We start from the raw sequence: 14,256 nt of genomic DNA, 5'->3' as shown, positions 1-14,256 counted from the left end.
GCATGCGAGACCCTCGGTGCCCCATTCTTGGCTTGTTGAGTCATTTGTGTTAGTGCTTTCCCCTTTTTTTTTAGGGGTGAAAGGCAATTCAGCTTTCAGAGATGCATGGGGCCAAAATTCAGGGTCTCAAAGAGACCCGTTAATGCCCGCTTGCGGCGGCCTGCTATTCTGGTTCAGGTTGGGGATTTTTTGGCCTGGACCCCATCCCACCGCCAAATTAAGTGCGGACACGATTAATGGGGAAGACCCACTGCTGCAGCCACAGTGCAAGTATTTTTGCCGGCCGACTTGTTGGTCGGCCGGCAAAATACTGCCCCCCAGTTCAGCCGGGCTGCCGACGGGTGCCAGGCCAGCGGTCCTGCCTAAAACCCTCCCTGGTGGTCCAGTGGCCAAAGTTAAAAAAAATGATCAAATCTCCCCCCTTTAATGGAGGGGAGAGAGCGTGGTGACGCACACGTGCTGTGACGTCACCGCATTGATTGACAGTGGCGAATGGCCTCACTGACCCATTTTCAGCCAGTCAGCCTGGCTTTGAGTCAATGGCCCAACCCCAGTATGATTCATTTCATGTAGGACCTTGAAGAAAGTTCACAGTCCTGAAAATGGATCAACTCGCCGCACCAAGAGCTCAACGGTGAGTACCAGTTAAAAACTCAGAGGTGCGCCAGCTTTCTGGTGCACCTGAATTTCGGTCACGCAGACTGCCATTTGGGAATTCATTTTAATGTTTCTTTTCAGAAGGCAGTTGAGCTAGAAAGGCTTAAAAACTACCTATTTTTAAATAATTATTTTTTTCCTTTTAGAAGGCAGTTCCCGTTTAAAGGACCAACGCTGCTTTCTGGAGCGACAGCCTTGCTTCAAGAGAAGGCTGCTCTTGCATCAATGACAATGCCGCAGTGCTACATTGGGGCCTCCTGCTGAGAGTAATGCCAGAAAACTGACCTTACGCAGTGAGTTTAGTGCTGCGCTAATGTTAATTAAACAAGCAGCACCAATATACCGGTACAGCCAGCACTATTAATTTTAGCGATCATCCAACTGCGGCCCACGGTGGCAACGGCAAATTTCCAGCGCTCTTGAATTTATTACCCAAGATGTATGTTTTAGAGCAGCTGCAGATCAGAGGCACTTTGGAAGCCGGGTATTTTGTGTAGAAATCTCCTTGTGTGAGGTAATGAAATTCATCTCCAGTGATCTCATGAATAAGCAGCACGGCCCACAATCAAACATTATGTCATTAGGAAAGGCGGAAACCTCTGACCAGGGAAGGTTTATCATAATAGTGGTCTTCCAGGAGCTCTAAACCACAAAACAATGTAGAAAAGGTGCTCCCTTTCCTTAAGGCCTGTTACCAGCGCAAATCAGCGGCCACCCTGCGGAGTGGAGTGGCCGCCAATTTTTGGTGGAATGGCCACTGCTAGCGAGGTTTCCTGGTGGTTCTCCGATCCCACACCCCCCCCCCCCGCCACAGCTTACCGCTCTGCTGCTGCTGATTGATGTTAAACACGTCATCACCCGTGCGCACCGCCGATCTAACCCCCCCCCCCCCCGACAGTGACATTCCCCTCAGGAAATCTTCAGCCTGCCCGGCGGTACCAGCACAACCTATTCCCCGGTGGTCCAGTGAGGCTGTGGCCTTCTGCAGCAGTGGTGTGGCTTCCCTTAATGGGGAATGGGGAGGGCTCACTGCCGCTGCCATGAGGTGATTTTTTTTTTGTCTGCCGACTGCCATGTCGGCCCAACAACTATGCCCCCCCCCCCCCCGGGTTCGGCCGGGCCGCCAGCAGGCAGTTTGGCATCCCCTCTTGGGGTTCGGCCAGGCCGCTGGTGCGGCCGAAACCCCTCCCTGGTGGCTCGGTGGAGCGAAGTTTAAAAATCGCAAAGGCTCTCCCCTTTAAATGAAGGGGAGAGCCACGGTGACGCGGCACCGCGATGACATCATCGCAGCGGTGACTCTGCACCGCCCCCAACTTCCGCCCCTCAGTGGCTGTAACCGCCGCGTATCCGCCCCTCGGGTGTAGTCATCGCCCCCATTTACACCGACTTCCCGATCAAAACAAGAAAAAAAACAAAGAGCGGAATTTTGCTCAAGAATCGCCCTGAACCGCCGCTGCGGTAAAAACCACCGAAACGGGTTGGGCGCGGGCAATTTCCATCCCCAGGTGTCTTAACTTTCCAATGTCTAATGATTGTGGAGTAATTCAGCCGACAATAGAGGAGAGGGGAAGCGTGGAACTATGCTTCCCAGCACACTGCGCTCCCCCGTGAGAGTATCTTGGCAAATCGCAGGAATGCTGCCGTTACTTTCTGCCGTTACTTTCTGCTGCCCACCGTCTGCAAGTGCCACTCACTGATGGCAGTTCTGGATCACTGAATTCCCCACCCCCAACCCCATCCCAAACACTTCCTCCGACACCTTCTGTTTCACGTCCCTCAGCTCATCCGCTGCTGTAGCCCTCATCCATGCCTTTTTTATCTCTAGACTTGACTACTCCAACGCACTCCTAGCTGGCCTCCCACATTCTACCCTCGGTAAACTAGAGGTGATCCAAAACTCGGCTGCCCGTGTCCTAACTCGCACCCAAGTCCCATTCACCCATCACCCCTGTGCTCACTGACCTGTATTGGCTCCCGGTTAAGCATCGCCTCGATTTCAAAATTCTCATCCTTGTTTTCAAATCCCTCCATGGCCTCGCCCCTCCCTATCTCTGTAATCTCCTCCAGCCCCACAACCCTCCGAGATGTCTGCGCTCCTCTATTTCTGCCCTCTTGTGTATCCCTGATTATAATCGCTCAACCATTGGTGGCTGTGCCTTCTGTTGCTTAGGCACTAAGCTCTGGAATCCCCTCCCTAAACCTCTCTACCTCTCTGTCCTTCTTCAAGATGCTTCTTAAAGCCTATCCCTTTAACCAAGCCTTTGATCACCTGCTCTAATTTCTCCTTTTGCAGCTCGGTGTCAAATTGTTTGTCTCATAATACTCCTGTGAAGCGCCTTGGACGGTTTACTACGTTAAAGCGCTATATAAATACAATTTGGTGTTGTTAAGTTAGCAATGCACAGATTTGCCCTCCCACTTTGCAATCAGAAAGTCTGACCATTGAGCCAATTGTTAGGTGGTGAATCCATTCTGCTTCAGAATCAACTAATGCAACAACAACTTTAATATATATGCCTGTTTTAAACCAAATGAAACAAGGTATAAATATACCCCAAAATCTACAACAAAAAACAAAACTGTCCTTTCTGTAACTAACCACCACAATGAGCTGCCTCTGGTAAAGCAGTTCGGATGAAAGTTTCCTCTATCTGCAATGGTGCTAAAATGAAACAAGTCTAGGAAATCCCAATCCAGTTTTTTGTAGGCGTTGACCCCCAAAAATTGTCCTGAATTCAATTAAATTGGTATAAGACAGTCTCACCCAGAGAGGCCATAAAGATGCGTAGTTTGTGAAATGGAAATGGTACATGACTGGGATAGGGGGTGTTCTTCTGATTGAGGCTATGGCATATTGAGGGGATAGAAAAGGAGCGATGTTTTACTTCGCACCGAATTTGTATTATAGCTGATCGAAGTGCCTGCTTCTGGCACCGGATGCCTGAAGTGGAGAGATGATCCACCACGCAATGCTTCTCCTTGATGAGTGGGAAATTTTACGATGACATTCTGATTCCACTGTTTGACGGCAAACTTCCATTATTACTTATAGGGATGTTATCCAATGGCCCAGGCATTCTTTAAAGGATGCTGCAGATTTATGACCTAAACCAAATCAGTACCATTATTGCACGACAGGTTGAACCTCCCTTAACCGGACCCTCGGGAGCTGGCCTGTTTTGGATGAGGGATTTTTCCGGACGAGGGGTGGTCACATTAAATTGGATGGTACAGGTACTGAACAAGGGGATGTCAGAGTTGGCTGGCTTGGGGCTGGGAGTGCAGCAGAGAAATCATGGGTGGGGTGGGGGGTGGGGGGGGGGGGCGATGGATCGCGGGGTCAGGCCAGCGATTGCGGGAGTCGGCAGCGAGGAAGGACTTCAATTTGTTCATATCAGAGTTCTGTGCATCCGCCACCCGGTGGCTGTGAATGGTTCTGTACGAGGGGTGGTTCCGAATAAGAGAGTTCTGGTTAAGGGAGGTTCAACCTGTATTATATATTCCCCTATTACATTGATATAGAAGGAGGGAAAAGATACACGAGGGCGACACAAGTGGCAGCTTGGCTCAATGGGTAGCAGTCTCAGAAGGTTGTGGGTTGAAGCATGTAACTTAGACTAATGCTTTAGTGTAGTATTGAGGGATTCCTGCTTTGGTGGAGGGTTCATCCTTTGGGTGAAATGTTCAGATGTCTGTCTGTTCAGATGGATTTTTTCAAAAATCCCATGGCTCTATTTAAAGAGCTGGAAGTTTTTTCTCATGTCCTGGCCCCTCGTTCTCCTTCATCCTCAAAACAGATCATCGGTTTATTGATTTATTTGCTGTTTGTGGACCCTTGCCATGTTTCCATCCATGACAGTGATTGCATTTTAGAAAAATAATACACTGCCTATGAAGCACTTTGGTACAACTTGTGGATGTGATGAGAGGGGTTTGCTAGAGAAGTTATTTCTTTACCAAGTAACATGCGACAGATGATTCCATAAGATCTTGAACAACCAAATATTACCATGCTCTGCCAACATGGTCTTAACTCCGACGCAATAAACATGACTGCAATTAGGATTTTTAGTCAGAACCTCCCGTCAGACTTTAATGGGTCTTGCACTAACCATTTTTATTGCTGGCTATTTTTGAGCTCTCTCTCTCTGCCTTGCTTAAGTGCCAGCCGACCTCGACTGGTAGCATTCATGCTCCTAGGTCAGAAGGTTGTAGATTCAAGCCAGGATTATAACTTCGACTGTTCGATGTAGTACTGTGAAAGAATGCAATAAAGGTGCAGCAGTTATCATGGGTGGCTTTAATATGCATAAAGATTGGGCTAACCAAACTGGAAGCAATACGGTGGAGGAGGATTTCCTGGAGTGGATAAGGGATGGTTTTCCAGACCAATATGTCGAGGAACCAACTAGGGGGGAGGCCATCTTAGACTGGGTGTTGTGTAATGAGAGAGGATTAATTAGCAATCTCGTTGTGCGAGGCCCCTTGGGGAAGAGTGACCATAATATGGTGGAATTCTACATTAGGATGGAGAATGAAACAGTTAATTCAGAGACCATGGTCCAGAACTTAAAGAAGGGTAACTTTGAAGGTATGAGGCGTGAATTGGCTAGGATAGATTGGAGAATGATACTTAAGGGGTTGACTGTGGATGGGCAATGGCAGACATTTAGAGACCGCGTGGATGAACTACAACAATTGTACATCCCTGTCTGGCGTAAAAATAAAAAAGGGAAGGTGGCTCAACCGTGGCTATCAAGGGAAATCAGGGATAGTATTAAAGCCAAGGAAGTGGCATACAAATTGGCCAGAAATAGCAGTGAACCTGGGGACTGAGAGAAATTTAGAACTCAGCAGAGGAGGACAAAGGGTTTGATTAGGGCAGGGAAAATAGAATAAGAGAGGAAGTTTGCAGGGAACATTAAGACGGACTGCAAAAGTTTCGATAGATATGTAAAGAGAAAAAGGTTAGTAAAGAAAAACGTAGGTCCTCTGCAGTCAGAATCAGGGGAAGTCATAACGGGGAACAAAGAAATGGCAGACCAATTGAACAAGTACTTTGGTTCGGTATTCACTAAGGAGGACACAAACAACCTTCCGGATATAAAAGGGGTCAGAGGGTCTAGTAAGAAGGAGGAACTGAGGGAAATCTTTATTAGTCGGGAAATTGTGTTGGGGAAATTTATGGGATTGAAGGCTGATAAATCCCCAGGGCCTGATGGACTGCATCCCAGAGTACTTAAGGAGGTGGCCTTGGAAATAGCGGATGCATTGACAGTCATTTTCCAACATTCCATAGACTCTGGATCAGTTCCTATGGAGTGGAGGGTAGCCATTGTAACCCCACTTTTTAAAAAAGGGGGGAGAGAGAAAACAGGGAATTATAGACCGGTCAGCCTGACATCGGTAGTGGGTAAAATGATGGAATCATAACAGCGCATTTGGAAAGAGGTGACATGATAGGTCCAAGTCAGCATGGATTTGTGAAAGGAAAATCATGCTTGACAAATCTTCTGGAATTTTTTGAGTATGTTTCCAGTAGAGTGGACAAGGGAGAACCAGTTGATGTGGTGTATTTGGACTTTCAGAAGGCTTTCGACAAGGTCTCACACAAGAGATTAATGTGCAAAGTTAAAGCACATGGGATTTGGGGTAGTGTGCTGACGTGGATTGAGAACTGGTTGTCAGACAGGAAGCAAAGAGTAGGAGTAAATGGGTACTTTTCAGAATGGCAGGCAGTGACTAGTGGGGAACCGCAAGGTTCTGTGCTGGGGCCCCAGCTGTTTACATTGTACATTAATGATTTAGATGAGGGGATTAAATGTAGTATCTCCAAATTTGCGGATGACACTAAGTTGGGTGGCAGTGTGAGCTGTGAGGAGGATGCTATGAGGCTGCAGAGTGACTTGGATAGGTTAGGTGAGTGGGCAAATGCATGGCAGATGAAGTATAATGTGGATAAATGTGAGGTTATTCACTTTGGTGGTAAAAACAGAGAGACAAACTATTATCTGAATGACAGATTAGGAAAAGGGGAGGTGCAACGAGACCTGGGTGTCATGGTAGATCAGTCATTGAAGGTTGGCATGCAGGTACAGCAGGTGGTTATGAAAGCAAATGGCATGTTGGCCTTCATAGCGAGGGGATTTGAGTACAGGGGCAGGGAGGTGTTACTACAATTGTACAGGGTCTTGGTGAGGCCACACCTGGAGTATTGTGTACAGTTTTGGTCTCCTAACTTGAGGAAGGACATTCTTGCTATTGAGGGAGTGCAGCGAAGGTTCACCAGACTGATTCCCGGGATGGCGGAATTGACATATCAAGAAAGACTGGATCAACTGGGCTTGTATTCACTGGAGTTCAGAAGAATGAGAGGGGATCTCATAGAAACGTTTAAAATTCTGATGGGTTTAGACAGGTTAGATGCGGGAAGAATATTCCCAATGTTGGGAAAGTCCAGAACCAGGGGTCACAGTCTAAGGATAAGGGGTAAGCCATTTAGGACCGAGATAAGGAGAAACTTCTTCACCCAGAGAGTGGTGAACCTGTGGAATTCTCTACCACAGAAAGTTGTTGAGGCCAATTCACTAAATATATTCAAAAAAGAGTTAGATGTAGTCCTTACTACTAGCGGGATCAAGGGGTATGGCGAGAAAGCAGGAATGGGGTACTGAAGTTGCATGTTCAGCCATGAACTCATTGAATGGCGATGCAGGCTCGAAGGGCCGAATGGCCTACTCCTGCACCTATTTTCTATGTTTCTATGTTTCTATATATTGTTGGAGGGGCTGCTGTTTGGATGAGCCATTAAATCAAGACCGTCAAATCCATATTCTGATGGATGCAAAAGATTGGATTGCACTATTTGGGGAAGAAGGTACTGTCCTCATCAGCATTCCTACCTCAAGCAGCACCACCACAACAAAACAATTTTACAGGTCACAGGTCACATTGGTTGTTCGTGGGGCACCGCAGAGGGAAAATTGACTGGATGTGAAGCATTTCTGGGATGTTCAGAGGACATAAGAAGACAGTATTTTTTTCAGCCCCATCAGTTTATGCAGGAGCATACTGCTGTTTCAAACCTGGAACGGGTAACATGAATTTGGATGACTCATCAGTGGAGATAGAAAAACGTGGTTTTGCTTAATCCATGGTAAAGTCTAGAGTCACGTATGTGCAAAACAAAAATAAAATCATAAGGTAATCTGTCGGGTTTGAAAAAAAAAACATTAACCATCTTGGAATTAGAGTCAGACAGGCCAGATCAATGCTCCACAAGGTGAAATAGTTGTGCCACTCAATTCTGCCCAGGTCTATTATTTTCCTGCATGACCATGTCTGGGTCTTTTAAATTGAGCTGACTGACCTGCCATGTGTTTTCAGCATTTTCTGTTTTTCTTTTCAGATTGCCAGCAGATGCTGCGTGTTTTCTTCTTGTTACTGAACTCATAGCTTTTGTCTGGCTATTTGAAAGAGGTCAATGATATGCTCCCTGCAGACTTCTAGGTTTCCACTGACTGAGAAAACAGTGTTAAAGCCTTCACAAAAATCTATCAAGCTGAGCAGCAGTTGTTTCTTTGAATTCAATGGCTAGAAACAAATATTAACATTTCACTAACCAGTGAGGATATTCAGTGAAACGTTGGATACTTTGACCTAGAAATTGGTTGTGGCCTGGAAACAGGAAGGGATATCACAATCCATGGCTACCCCATGCCAGGACCTTCCAATGCAAGCATAACGCAAGCCTCATGCTGCCTGCTAATTTAAATGACAACAGCGTGCAGCCTATCTCTAAATGCACAGTTCAGTGGTTGCACGCCTCAGCAGGGGGCCCGAATTCATGCAAGACCAGCACCAATTAAAGCTAGCCTGCACTTCTTAAAAGTAGTCTGCACTTCTTGAAGGGGAGGCGCATTCTGCTTGCAGCAGGTACTGGAAATCGAAGTAGAGGAGTGTGTGGCCGACATGAAGAGTGAAGATGAGGCAACATGACAGAGAGGGGCCCCCAGGTTTTCTGATGCAGCACTCGGGACCCTGGTGCAGGAAGCAGACAGGAGGAGAGGTGTTCCTGATCCACAGGGGGCCAGGAGTCCCCCCAAACAGACGCTGAGAAGGGAATGGAAGCAGATAGCTGTTGCTACCAATGCAATGCAGGGACCCTGAGGATGCAGTGCAGGAAGACGTTTAATGAGTGATCAGTTAATTCATCTTCAAATGCCATCTCCCACTATCTGCACCATTAGCCTCACACATTGCTCAATGCACCACACATGCCATCACTCCCCTATCAACATTCTCTACCAAACACGCCTCATATTCATGGCTTCACCTCACCCTCACACACTTACACCTGCTGCAAGCCTCACATCCACATCTCACAGCTTGCATACACAGTCACTATTTAAACATGACAGGCACATCACCCAAACAGGCTGCACCAACCTCACTGACACATCTCCCTTTCTCCTGCAGGATAAGCTGGTTCATAGCCAGAGGTAATAGGACTTAATGGGTGGGGAACCAGCCTGCATGATCTAACCCCCATGGTGGAAACAGTGTTGGGGATTATTGGAGTGGCCATCGCAGGGCTGGACCAATCTAAGATAATTGTATCTCATGCTTAGCCTCCTTCTCACATCCCACTTTCCCCTTGATCCCACAGTCTCTTCCGATTTACAAGCTGCACGTGGTGTAAGCGTGTACCACTTGTTTCCCCCCCCTCCCCTCACCGCAATCCTATCCTTGTGCCTTTCTCCTTTCAGATAGCTAAGAACTGCTGCCTGGCCAGGCAGTGGTGGAGGAGCAGGAACTGCAAGGGAAAGAAGGAAGCGATGAAAAAGTTTCACCATCACTCGATTTTACACTCTCAGCCTCCAGCTCATATACTGACACTCCGTGGACATTAGAGGATAGGTTAGATTCAGGATCTGCACATGGTGAGACACCGGGCACGAGTGGCCTGCAGCCAGGGCAGGGGGAAAGAGCAGCGCAGGGGCCAGCTCCCTGGGGGGGTGAGGGTCGCACAAGGGTTCTGCTGCACAGTATACAGATGTGGACTTCATGGGGGACTACAGAAGTATGCACAATGATTGTGCAGGCCTGCCAGAAATCCTGAGTGCTCACTCAAGTCAAACACTCCAGCATGGCATGCACTAGAATTGTGCGAAGTGCAGATACCATTTTCTGCACAAAAAGGCACCCGTAACGCCGAAAAATCGCAGCCGAATTTTTCATCCTACCTATCTGCCTGCATGGTCTTCTGTACAAAATCTGCAAGGTTTTCTGCACCATCTTGTGTGTTCTGAAGTTAATCATATGACAAACAAGGAGAAGGCAAGAGAGCAGGGGGAATGCGAAGTATCTTGCATTTATACAGCATTTTATATGTCCTCGGTACATCCCTAAGTGCTGCACAACCAATGAGATATTTGGAAGTTTAGTCAGCGTTGCCAAATGCGGTCAGTCAAGTTGCACACAGCAAAGTCCCACAAACAGCAATGAGATAAAAAGTAGTTATACTGGGCTCAATTATCCCCAATGATCTGCGCCGTTTTTTTTGGCGCAAGCCGCTTTTTTTGGCCTAAATTTAAAAATCCAAGTTTCCCCAAAGATTGTGCGCCAGCGTAACTCAGTTCGTTACAAATTTTTTAGGGCGTAACCTGATGTCTTGCGCCAGTTTTTCACATTTATGCAAGTTTGGCCAACGTACATTTCTATTAGGACCGTGTATGTGACCACTCCCATAAAACCTTCTGGGCACTTAAAAAACCCAGCGCACAGCAAAAAATCGGCACAGAAAGACTCCATTGTTTCTATGTGACGTTTTGGAGGGAGTCAAGAATACATTAAATATGCAGCATGAAGCTTAATTTTTTCAAACTTAAAAGGCAGGAAATGGAAGTTGAATGCAATATTTTAATTTTGGATTTTTTCAAAGTGCCACGCCACCATTGAATGTCTCCAAATTGGGCTCGAGGGTCGGAGCGTCGGCTGGCAGAATCGCTCCCTCACCCGGACACAGGGGATCGGCTGCAAAGAAAACCCGGGGTGGGGAGGGCAGGGAGCGGGGGGTGGAAGCCGAACTGAAACGATGAGAACCCTGACACTCGGCAGCAGCATCAAATGAAGCCCAGTGCGGGGGCAGGGGGTCGGTGTTTCCCGATCTAAGCAAGCCCATTACACATGCCCAGACCTGGGTCTGGTCCATACTAAGGCATCGACCTTGGGGAGAGAGACAACAAAGAAGCTTGTCCTGCTGTTTTGAGCTTCTTGCAAAGATACAAGTTAATCATGGGGGCAATATTGACAATGTCATACCTCATGCAAGCCTTCTGAATGATGGTGCTGCAGAAGAGACAATTGATTCGACATCATCACATGAAGAACCTCACAGCACATAGGATGATGGGCAGGAGGCCTTACCCATGTCGGGTATATCGAGACAGGTGTTCATACCTGCAGCTGAGTGATGCAGACTGTGTGAGAAGGCTGCGCTTCCACAAAGAAGTTGCAACTGAGATCTGAGAGTTAGTAAAAGCAGACCTGCAACCTAGAAGAGTCAGGAGGATTGCTTTGTCAGTTGAAGTGAAGGTTACAGCTGCACTTTCATTCTATGCATCTGGATCGTTCCAGGCCACAACTGGGGATGTGTGTGCTATTTCTCCACATGAAATACATATCTGAATTTGGCAGGTGACTGCTGCATTATATGCCTGGAGGAATGACTACATAAAGTTATCTATGACCACCCAGGCAGTGTGTGAAAGGATTGTGCGCTTCTCAAGGATTGCTGGCTTCCCAAAGGTACAGGGCTGCATTGATTGTACCCACATCGCCTTATGAGCACCTTTGGAGGATTCCAAGATGTACAGGAACAGAAAAGGCTTCTGCTCCATTAATGTGCAGCTCGTGTGTGACGACATGCAACGCATCATGTCAGTTGATTCAAGATACACTGGGAGCACCCATGATGCATTCATCGAGAGCGCTATATCTGCCATGTTTCACCAACAGCCAGAAGGGCAGAGCTGGCTGCTGGGAGACAAAGGGTAAGGCCTTGCCATCTGGCTCATGATGTCCCTACATGTAACCCGGACAGAAGCTGACCAGGAATACAACATATCGCACATTACAACATGCAGCATAATAGAGAGGAGTATTGGCATCTAAAAACAGCATTTCCGAATCTGGACCATTCCGGAGGCTACTTGCAATACTCCCCTGAGATTGTCGGTCAGTTCACTGTTGTGTGCTGCATGCTGCATAACTTAGCCATCATGAGGCAGCAGCAGCTGGTAGTAAAGGACCCACCTGAGGTAAGAGTGGTTGATGATGAGGACAAAGATGCAGATGATGATGAGGAGGAGGAGGTCAAGGAAGCAATACCTGAACCCGGATCACGACGACGGAGGAGGGCGGGCTGTCATGCCCCTTTAACGATTGCTCGAGCCTTGCGCCAGCAGCTCATCCGTGAACGCTTTGCTGCCTGAAGGCTCAGCGGCATTTATTCCAAATGGACCATGTTTACTGTTTGGACCTGTTCTGTAATGTTGTGTTGTGTTAATGTAATAAATAATAGAAATGATTCTGGTTTACTTCAAAAAATTGTGTTAATAATGGAACAATTAATGGAAATGATTCAGTTATAATTTAAAATATATTTTATTCAAAAGTTTAACAAAGACTTGTTCGTACTTAACTTTAAGAAAAATATTCTTGTATTAAACTTTAAAGTTTTCAGTTAAGATTAATTACAAACTTTAAGATCACTTACAAACTCTAAGATCACTTAAAATCTTTAAGATCACTTACAAACTTTTAAACTTGTAAATTTACATAACCTACAAAAAACTTTTAATTTGAGAACAGTTACAACAGCAACAATAATAATAACAACAACAACAACAGCAAAGAAAGGCTGCACCCATCTCTCTTCCCCCTTATACTAAGACTGCCCTCTGTGCTTGGTCTTGTTGACTCTACATCTACCCACAGATGGTGGCACAGCATTTCTCAGGTTGGTACCAAGCTTATTTTTTTGAACATCTCGGTTAATGCCGGGGGGGGCACAGGCGGTAATGTGGAAGGCCCAGCTTGGGCCTCTTCAGAGGCTGATCTGCGGATTGGAGTGGGAGTGGCTATTGATTCTATCAGTTGGCGAGGGGTCTGGACATGTTCCCTTATTGCAGCAGCTAACTCTGACATTCCCTCCCTCATATGCCCTGACTGTCTCAACTACCTCCAACATTCCCTCCCTCATGTTCGCCGATAGTGTCTCAGCTACCTCCGACATTCCCTCCCTCATGTTGACCAACAGTATGTCAACTACTGCAACATTCCCTCCCTCAGGTTCACTGACATTGTATCAGCTGCCTGAGACATTCCCTCCCTCATGTTCCCGGACAGTGTTCCCATTTATTCTGAGAGTGTTGTCACTTCTCCCGACAGTCCAATACCTCATCACCCACCAGGAGTGATCACGTAAGGTCAATGCTTTCCGCGCTCATTGCCATCATTTGAACCACATCTGTTAGATCCTGCACCTCAGGAGAGCGCTGTTGAGCTCTCCTTCCCCTCCTCACCTTGGGTCTGGCTCGCTGCATCCTACTGGGGGACCCACAGCATCGGACAGTGGGGACCTGGGTGTGCCTTGCTGCATCCCACTGGGAAACCATGGAATGTCCCATCACACGTACCACTCACGAAAGGGGCTAACACCTCAATGGGCAGCACCAGCACCTCCTCCAGAGTGAGTACAACAGTGGGAGCTTCATCCAGCACCTCCCCCTCCCCCTCACCCCCTTGCTCTTAGTTTGATAGGTGGAATTGGAAGATGTACTCCTCTTTCGGCTCGTCCGCGTCTGAATCTTCTTCTGCATCGGCTTCAGGCTCATCAGGGTTGGCCTCAAGTTCTGCAAAATATAACAGAACAGACAAATGGTTAGCACCAGAGGATGGGCAGGGTGGCATGAACAGGCTCACACAGTATAGGCAGCAGGCTGATTTGAAGGACCACAATGAATGATAGCACACTACATCAACTAAAGCGTAGCTGACGGAGACATCCCCATGAACTGAAGCATGGCTAGTCTGCACGGTACTTAACATTTAGCAAAGCCAGACTGTTTTCAGGACTTACCCTCTCTTTCGAGTGTGGGCCCAGCTTGTGCAGTGGTGTTTGCTTTTCTCCAGGCAGGACCCATCTGTTGTGTATCTGCAAAGCATGTACTCCCATGTTCGCCACCAGGGAGCTCATCCCCTGAAGTCCCAAGGGATCCCAGCATCCCAACTTATATACCGTATATAAGCTGGGCCCTAAGGCCTGTTCCTCACTCTGGAGTGTCTTATTAAAGACTGAGGTCACTGTTACTTTAACCTCCTTGTGTGCAGCCTCATCTGTGTTAGGAACACAATAACTGGCGACAAGAATCCAACGCAAAGATGCAGCAAACTGTGGGCATCCTGGAGAAGTTCTCAGAGGGTGAGGACTGGGAAGCCTATATCGAACGGCTAGACCGATACTTTATAGCCAACGAGCTGGACGGAGAAGGAAGCGCTGCAAAAAGGAGAGCGGTCCTCCTCACTGTCTGCGGG

Source organism: Pristiophorus japonicus, chromosome 7 (genome assembly GCF_044704955.1).
Source record: "Pristiophorus japonicus isolate sPriJap1 chromosome 7, sPriJap1.hap1, whole genome shotgun sequence".
Classification (NCBI taxonomy): Eukaryota; Metazoa; Chordata; class Chondrichthyes; family Pristiophoridae; genus Pristiophorus; species Pristiophorus japonicus.
This window is presented reverse-complemented; position numbering follows the sequence as displayed.